Here is a 9,439-nt window from a genome sequence, read left to right on the forward strand (position 1 = left end):
ATGCCCCCTCTCCGATGCCTAAAAGGCAGCTGTGTTTTTTTCTTGCTGAACGAAAGGTAGCCGTGTTTTTCACTGAAAGATAGCTGTGTTTTTCTTTGCTGGAAAAAAGTACGGGGAAGGGAAATTTTTATGTGAAACGGATTGAAATTTTGGTGGAGAGCTCCCATTTTTCTGTGCAACAAACAAATTGAAAGAATATGTAGCGGGGAAATTTTATGCGAAAGAGATTGAAAGAATGTGTTATAATATCTTTTTAAAAGAATAAAAGAATAGATATACAGGACGGGACGCATCTACAGGCATAGTGGATGCACCACCGTCTTCTTCCTACGCCCGTAGGATTAGGATTACAAAAATGATTATACCAAAGGATGGCAAGATTTGGTAGCCGGATCCCACATAGCCGGCAGCAGATATGCCCGTCCATTAACTCCGCGGGCATTGTAGCTCGCCCCACTTGTTTTATCCATCAGAAGCTCCCCGGGGAAGCCCGGGTAAGCCCCCTTTCCATAGATTCCGGGGCAGGCGGAGACGGCCTCTAAAGGTGCAGCGGCATCCCCTTGGAAGTAGCCGGTGTTGAATGGATTAGTGGCTGCTCCTGCCAGAACAGCGGCAATGTTGATGATCATGCCATCAATGCCCACGTCTCCGTTTGGTGCCACCAGGGGAGGAGTCTGGGGTCCGTACATGGGCTGATGAAATGGCCACGCGCACTGTCCAGGGCACTGACTCGCAGAATTCCCAACCCACGCGTATGGAATTGGAAGCTGCTCATCATGCTTCTCGGCAGCCTCCTTCCCCTGCAACATTCGGCTTCCTGTACTATTGAGATTGAGAGTGGCATGGAATCCGCAGGAGCTCATGCAGAAACCCTCCACGGTGACATCCTCGGAGGTGAGCACCAAGTACACAGCATTGGCATTTCCGGGTGATTTCCTCGGTGGCAGAGCACCCGACTTGAGGGCAGCTTCAACCAGAGCAGCAATGTCAGTCCTCTTGAGTGACTTGCCGAGGGAGTATTGTTGGTCCACCTTCTGTTTTCCAAGCATTACAACACTGGATGTGGATGTGGATGGGGCGGCCTTGTTGTTAGAGTGGGTGCCCTCGTACTTGTGCGTGGTCTTCCACCAAGTGGAGGCGGAGGGCTGATTTGTTGTTCCCTCTGACGTCTTTGCCCCAAGAGATTGTACAAAATCCCCCACAATGGAGCGTTGAACAGGGGTGAACTGCCCATACCAAATCAAATGGAGAGGGATCACCCCACTGGCAGAGAGCAGAGGACCATCATGGTAAGTCAAAACAACAGATGCCTCTTCCACCAAAGCAGCAAGTTTCCTGGACTGTCCACCAGCAGCAGCAGCAGATGCGCACAATACCGCCATACAAAACACGCCCATCTGCAGGATCACAGTGAGTCGAAGCCGCGAACCACAAGCAGCCATTTGAATTTTGAAGGCAAGCTGGTAAAATACCTTGCAACCTTCACTATCGCTATGGATCGATCAGAAGAGAATCGAACTCGCTTATAACAACAATCGAGAAAGAATGAAGCTACAAAAACTGGTAGTGGGATAGAGCAGGGAAGAAAAGATGGATGTGAGATTGAAGAGCAGAGTAGAGGGATGAGGCTTAAGTAGGGGGAGTTGTGGAAGCGAGGACGCGGTTACGCAGAAGGAGGTGGGGACAGCAATGGACAGAGGGGTGCCATGCTGGCCGGCATTACAGAAATAATTAATAGGTAAGGTAAAGTAGTTTAGAACGTTCCAAATGCCAAATCCTCCGTTAGAAAAGGTGATGTGGTGCGTGCAGGTGAGGTGAGAGGATGGAGATATTCCTGATTTCCTACTTTCTTCCCAATTTCCTCTTCCTCATGGATGCGCGTGCGTCAGTGGAGACAACTATCCCGCCGCTAACGATGAGGAGTGTCTCTGGTGGAGACAACTATTATTATAATAAACGCATCTTCTTTTTCAGTCGTCGTGGGTCGGTGCGAATAATGTCTCCGTTATTACCCGGAGAAATAATTAATATTCACCGTGTCGGTAAAGTAGTTCCAAATGCCAAATCCTCCGTTAGAAATAGTATGCCATTTGTGCTTGAAGGAATATTCATTTAGGTGCTTCCTTTCAACAACATTCACCTTATGCGTGGTTAATCATCGCTCACCTCCTCTTCATTAAACCTACTCTCTAGATTTGAGGTAGGGGAGGGAGAAAAATTAAGTCCATGTAGGTAAATAATTTTACTTTTATTGGACACAATTAAAAGATTTGGAAAATTTCCAATAAAGTATATATTTCACAAATAGTTTTACGGATTTTGCATACATATTTTATTATAGAGGGAAGAAGTAAATTTTGTCGATTAGCCTACTCCCAAAAATCAAGAAACCTAGTCCAAATTCAAAAGCACCGTGAAGGGATAATATATTCTAGCATTCATAAAGGCCATGAATTCAATTTGTGAATCATGTAGAGAATTTTTATAGTTACCATATTATATTCATTGTTTGGTCCAAATCAAATGTATTCTAAACTCGAATAATTTTCCATGATTGTCGATGTAATGTTTTACTGAACAAAGTGAAAAGTTATGGATTCTTAGACGTCATTCTATCTTTTTAATTTCCATTCACTAAGCACTAATGAAACCCCTAACTCATTGAAATTTTCAACTTCCACAATGCCTCTCGTGTTTGGTTGTGATCTCCTACCTTTGGTGACCACTATAATAAACTCTAAAATCCAATAAACTCTCAATATATATACTTCACTAGTAGATAGTGATTATTTTCCATGGTGGCTTACCCCCCATTTGTTAAGGTAGATATGGTAGGGATCCTTAATAATTAACACTCAAGTTTTTCATGAAGAATGCACTTGTTTGACTTATGTATCAATAGTTATGCATAATTTTTATTTTTATTTATTTATTTATTTTTATTTTTTTTGTTAGCAAATTTCTAGCCCTTTATTATATGCCATGTACATTCACTTATGTTCTCTTAGTAAAGAAGCCTTCATGATATATGTTACTTTCATTGTTATCTATAGCTATAAATCTTGTCCATGAGATTATCTTTAATTTTATTATTGTTCTGGTTAATAAAGATTTGTCACATTTACAACCTTTAAATAAAGATACATTTAGTGACTAGAATTTAGTGACCTTTGCTGCAAGAATTGCAGGCATCAATGTATAGGAGACACCAATCCCCTCTGTTGTAATATTTGTAGGTACCAACCTATAGGAGACACTAATATAATCCCTTCCACTACAACATTTGAAGGCGCCAACCTAAAGGAGACACCAATCCCCATTGTTTCAAATATTTGTAGGCATCAACCTACTTCATTGAGTCTTCTTGTCATTCCTACCTTCACTAAGTCAGTTTGTTGCTTCTTCCTTCACTAGGTATACTTGCTACTTTTGCCTTCACCAGGTTTGTTAGTTACTATTTGCAATAACTAGGTCTACTTCTCCCAAAAACTTGTTGTTTTTGGCCTCTTCTCGAAAATGAACTTGTGCAGCATGCCACATATCCAATTTTGCAAATCTAATTCTAATTTTTTTTTATCATAGGCACCTTTGTATATCTCCTTATATTTCTAAAGTTTTGATGGTATGAAAATTACTATTGAATAAGTTATAGAAAAAATTCCAAACTCACTTGTTTGAAGCCGATATTATGACTATTCAGTAGCCCTAAATTCCACAACGCATATCTCAAAAATTATAGTGAAACAAAGTCTCAAAGTTTTATCCTAGATACATAGAGATATCTTCTTTATCTCCTCCTAATTTCACAATCGGAAACATCATAGGAAAAAGATTATAGCAAAAATACCAAGCTAGCCTGCTTGAAGCATATTTCTTGAGCATTCAGAAACCATGACTTCCTTGAAGAATATATTTGAAATTACAGTGAAAAGAGATCTGAAATATGTTTATTTTATTAATTTGATTTAAAAATTTAGTAAAATTTTATTTTGTTTGATTTTTAATCATTTTAACTTTAATTTTAAAAAATTCCCAAAATTTTAAAGTTAAATATAGAAATTATTTAAATATTAAGTAATATGGTATTTTTTTTGTTTTCTAATTCTTTTCATTTTCATTTTAAATTTTTCCCAAAATTTTAAAGTTGAATACAATTTTAATGACTATTTCTATGAAATTTGTCACTATGTGATGATTCCTCTTCATGAGATTCTTTGGTCGTCCACCCCCTAGAATAATTGATGAAGCTATATACGGTTTCAATGGGATTGGGGACTGGTACATAGAGGAATCATTCTCTTATGTTTGAATCTATGGTTTCATGTCTCCTCCTCATGCTTTACCCATAATTGTCCCCAATACACTTATATGTAGGGAAATTGCATACAAAACCATTTCCATAGGTGTAGCCAGAGACCCCTGCCTTGCTTCCAAATATATTTGGCATTATTTAACTATTCAGCTCGATTTCTATGGATTAATAAACATACCTCAAGTTAGGTTAGACACTAAAGTTTTTGAAAACAATAAGGTGTCTTATATTGATTTGAAAAAAAATGATCCCAACAAGATTGTGTAAGAACACTACTTGCATACAAGAGCTATAAGGTATAATCATGAGGAATAGATTTATGATGATCTTTTCCATGGAGTTCAAACATTTCAGGAGGTTCCTGAAAAATTTCAGTAGCTTCCTATACATCAACAAGTTGGAATCCAGAATTTTAGACATACAAGAAGAAGTTGATTTCCACTTACCTTGCAAGTAGACACTGAATTGCAAGCTATAGAGATGCTAGTCCAACATACCAGTCTCCCTCCACCATAGTCAGTATAAGCAAAGCTCCAATAGATGGAAACCAATCCTCCTCAATAGGAATCTAAAACAAGCACTAACATGGTAATAGATACTATTGTCTTAGACGAACAAGAAAAGAAGATGTAGGAAGAGTGGAAGCTCAAAAAAGTGCAAAAGGAATTAGCTAAAAGAAAAGGAAAAAATCCATTGAATATTGCACAAGAGAGTTCTAAAACAATACCTCCATGTTGTGAAACCCTTAGAAAATATACTTGCGTTGAAGAATTCACCACCCCTGTTACATCTGGAGTGGTTTCCAAATATCCCATATCATCGATATATATGGTATGTCTTCCTCAAAGTTTCTTTATGTTCATGATATTTCATTGATTGAAAACGATGATATTCCTCCTACTGCTTGGTTTTTCAACATTAAGGAGATATTTGTTATGTTAGGTAGAGTTAAAAGGAAAAGAATTAAACATACAGGTGTATCTTAAGTCCGACAAAAGATTATTTATGATGAATCAAAATAGAGTGATGAGCAGTTGGCAGAAGAATTGGCAAGTTCAATGGGAACATTTGGTCATAAAAAAATCTAATTGAAATTGTTATCTAAATGAATAAATAAATTACTGACCTTGAAGGAAAAATAGCCAAAAGGGAAACCCATCTTAATGATAAAGTAAAAAAAACATTTGAAAAGAGTAGTGACAACACCTTCAACAAATGAAAAACTTGGAGCAATAATGGAAAAATGAGTTGGCCAATGTACAACAAGATGTCATCATCTCAAAACTAATGAAAGAAGCACAAATTGCAAAATTACAGCTTCAAGTAAATAAACTCAGTGACAATATGACTAGTCTCGGGAAATTCAAAGAAAAAACTTTCGTATTTATGAACAACTTTTGCATGAACATGAGAAATTCTACAAAAAATTGAGTTTAATTCAAACTTAGAAAAACTTAATCAAGATATTTTTCAATGAGATTACAGATAACACTGCAGAGCTTATTCATGCAAATCAACTCTCTCCTTAATTGATGTCTTGGCAAAGTATGCCAAAGGCTCCTCCACACTACCTACCCAAACTCTCAAATACCGATAATCTAAAAGGAAAAATTGCCTTAAAAAGCTGGATGAGAAATTTAAGATATTCAAAATATTTAGTGAAGAAGGAAGAACCATTTTATCCCTCACTTGTCAATGTAGCAATTCAAATAATCAAAGAAGTCAACATGGTTGTTGCTCCATTTATATGAATCAACCAAGGCAGAATATTACATTGTTGATGTGCAAAGACATAGACAATATCGTAACAGCCTTAGTAAAAAATCCATGTAAAAATTAATAAAGCTAAAATAAGACCTTGGTCATCGGAGATCACTTGTGATTAATTAATGGCTAAAGAAATTGGAAAACGCAATGGAAAAGGCTTTGGAAATGCATCAGGCATTTATTGGCATTTTATTTATGAAAATAATGGAAATTATGAGGAAAGGGAGGTTAAAGGTCACAGGTTGCATGTGTTTCTGGGAAAACTAGTGTCTTTTCGATCTGCTTGTCCCACTAAGATGGGTAGCTATCTTAGAAACAAACAATCAAAGCAATTTGCGATTTCCTTTACATATGATAGATAAGAGAGAAGCAAAGAAGGCCAACCTAGATCTTCCACTTGACTCCTTGCTTGATTCCTCTCTCCCTTGATGGAATTTGCAACCCTTATCCTACTTGTCCCACTTCAGAGAATACCTATAGAGACAAAGTAACAAAACACCATCAAAGCATCTCGATATAGAATACCATAAACAATGCAGAATGAGAAATACATTGACCATACAATTGCATTCACAAATAACAAGATTCACAAATACACCATTATATGGAGGAAAACTCAAATAAATTTATTAATAGTAGAAGAGAGGATTACAACCCTGTTGTCTGATCAAGCATCATCCGCCCAACATCAAAGCCCTCTTCACCTCATGAAAAACAAGATCACCCAACAATACAATGCTCCTTCTCAAAGACAAACTAACAACACTTCTTTATAAATTACAAAATTCCAGCCCCAAGATCTCTCAGATGAAGGATCCATTTATAGATATTTGCAGAGGTGTGAGTCAGCTCTGGGTTTTTGATTAGTGTCATTTCACTTGTAGTTCATAGTTCCACTTGGAGATTTCTTGGATCTCTTACTCATCCCTAGGCGAATTCAAAGAGGCAAGTGTCATAGAGGAAGTTTCTAGAAGATTCCAAGAGCATCCACTTAGCAAACTGCCTCAGACATTTATCCATTCTCGCTCATCGCACCCCATAGGAGGCTTCTTCAGTATGCATCGCACCTGGCTAGTGTAGGAGTTAGTATACATCGCACCTTGACCAAGGAGTAGTCAATACAGTCCAGTTTTGGCCAGTTCTGAGTGGTTTTTCAGGTGGAACTTTTGGGAAATGATGTAATCAGTTGACCATGATCCTTTAGGGTATGAAACAACACTTTTAGGCGTTAAAGATCCCTTGGTTTATCGACATATATGATTGGGGTTTCAGTGCCCAAATATGTCTATAACAGTTGCCCCCTAAAGCATGAGGTTGTAAATCTTCTGATGTCGGGTGAAATGCTTTTATCATGAGAATCCGAGGTATTCGAACTGGAAGGTGACCTGTATAAAATACAATACAATACATCATCATCATTTTATTTTCATGATCTAGCTGAGGCAGGCATTCCCATGATCAACTTTATAAATTCATTTTCATGTACATAGGACATATAATCGTCTTATGTTGCAGGCCAGTGATTCTTTGTATGGAGAGTCATCATCCCTTAGCTTGGATGATCATCTGTGTAGCTTTTGTGTACATTTGATGTCTTTATACTCCTGGATATATCGCAGCCCGGATGGATGAAACTAGATCCGGGGTCTTCAAACTCGTTCAATCTTCGCCCGATGTACAAGTCGATCCATGTGAAAAGATGTCTTGAAGTCGAACATGGAAAGACATCGCTTGATTACTAGCCAATGATGTGAGCTGTTAACAGGCGCGAGAGGGATCACCGATAATGATAATGACCCTCAAGGTACTACAGTACAATTCACGTGGTGTGAATATATGATCTGATGTCGAACACCACGTAAAATATTTCGGTCGAAGGCCATTGATGTAAACCTGTCGCCGGAAGTGAGAAACTTGCCATTGAGGCATGCAAGCTTCAAAGTACTGAAAGGATTGTTTCTAAGTCATCTGCTTGGATAATGAGCTAATGTCGACAAGAAGCGACCCATCGTAGGAGGGCCTTAATGTATCCCACATCTATGACACGAAACGAAGCAAATGATTTTCTGGAGGTGAAAACGATCTGATGATACAAGGTTCAGGAATGGCGGTCATGAAAAATGGAGGGTGAAGGTATTGTAGTAGATGAGGCGTTAGTTGGGTGGTGAATTCTCTGAATGACTTCTCTTGAACATTTTGGTGACACTGAGATGGATTGGTAGCGTTAACCCAAAAAGATGGATGGTGTGGAGGACCAATGGTTATATGACCGGTGAACGAAATAACCCAACCTGACTCAAATATGGTGATGGAGTGAAAGTGTCATGTTCAAGAGCGACCTGCTACCAATGAAGTTCTTCAAGTTTTCTTCCCTTTTTCCCAGTCATTGCTGACCAGTAAGTACCTATTTATTTTTGTCAAGCTTGAGGAGGATAACATATGCTTGTTCTAGAATTTGTCGTTCGGGCAAACCTGTCGCTATGTTTTAGCGAGCCTAGCGACAGTGAAACTCGTTCTTGTCCATGTGGAAAAGTTTGTCGTTGTTGTTTTAACGAGTTTAACGACAAGGATAACTCGATCCTTTTCATGTTTAGAGAGTTTGAAAAGGGACGAAATGGAAACTTCTGCAGTCCTTTTTTGTAGCATAATCCCTTAAGTCCGAAAAAGTATAAAATAATACGAAAGGGATGAGTTTTCGATCGCTTTAGCCAGCCGAAAAAGACAAGCGCTCGATCCTTTTGTGGATGATCCCTCAGGTCCAAAAATATTAAAATGTAGAGGAGGGATGGCGCTTCCCCTTACTTTAATGAGCTGGAAAGGGCCAGTAGCTCGACAATCTTTTCATATTTAACGAGTCTAAAAAGAGCTTAAAAGGGACTCATTTTTTTGGAACGAGTGATGTTTTCGGGTATCAAATGGTTCCAAGTAAGTTTGGAACTTCTCAAAACATGGCAGTGTGAAGAGGGTGGCTAACAGAATCACTCGTCATAGTTGTTCCTAAAAAAGGTAAACAATCAAGTGGAAGCGTGTGATCGGCCAAAAGAATGGAGGTGATGGTAGGAACACAGACAAGGCTTAAAAGGTGGATAACAATGCAATCACAAAGGTCGTTTACTAAAGGTGGGTTTATTTTTTAATGAGCTTGAACCTTGCGTTAACATATGCTCAGTGGCAGGTTTTTTTTTTTATTAATGAGCTTGAACCTTGTGGAAACATTGCTCATGCCAGTAGTCTAAAGATGTTCATTTAACATGTTAGATTCTTTTGTCGGTCGTCCAATCTGCTCAACTGCTCCATAAAATTGATTAGAAATACATGTACATGCTCGAAAAATGAGTTAAAAATCAACATTTTACTTGA

The 9,439-nt window shown here is 38.3% G+C and overlaps 1 pseudogene; it reads right to left on the reverse strand.

Annotated features, from left to right (window-relative positions):
• Positions 1–227: 227 nt before the first annotated feature.
• LOC149227512 (protein EXORDIUM-like 2 pseudogene) lies at positions 228–1,605 on the reverse strand (annotated as a pseudogene).
• Between the last annotated feature and the right edge of the window lie 7,834 nt (positions 1,606–9,439).

Source organism: Pinus tabuliformis, chromosome J (genome assembly GCF_031772625.1).
Source record: "Pinus tabuliformis cultivar Carrire ecotype Pingquan chromosome J, CPIR1, whole genome shotgun sequence".
In the NCBI taxonomy this organism is placed as follows: domain Eukaryota; kingdom Viridiplantae; phylum Streptophyta; class Pinopsida; order Pinales; family Pinaceae; genus Pinus; species Pinus tabuliformis.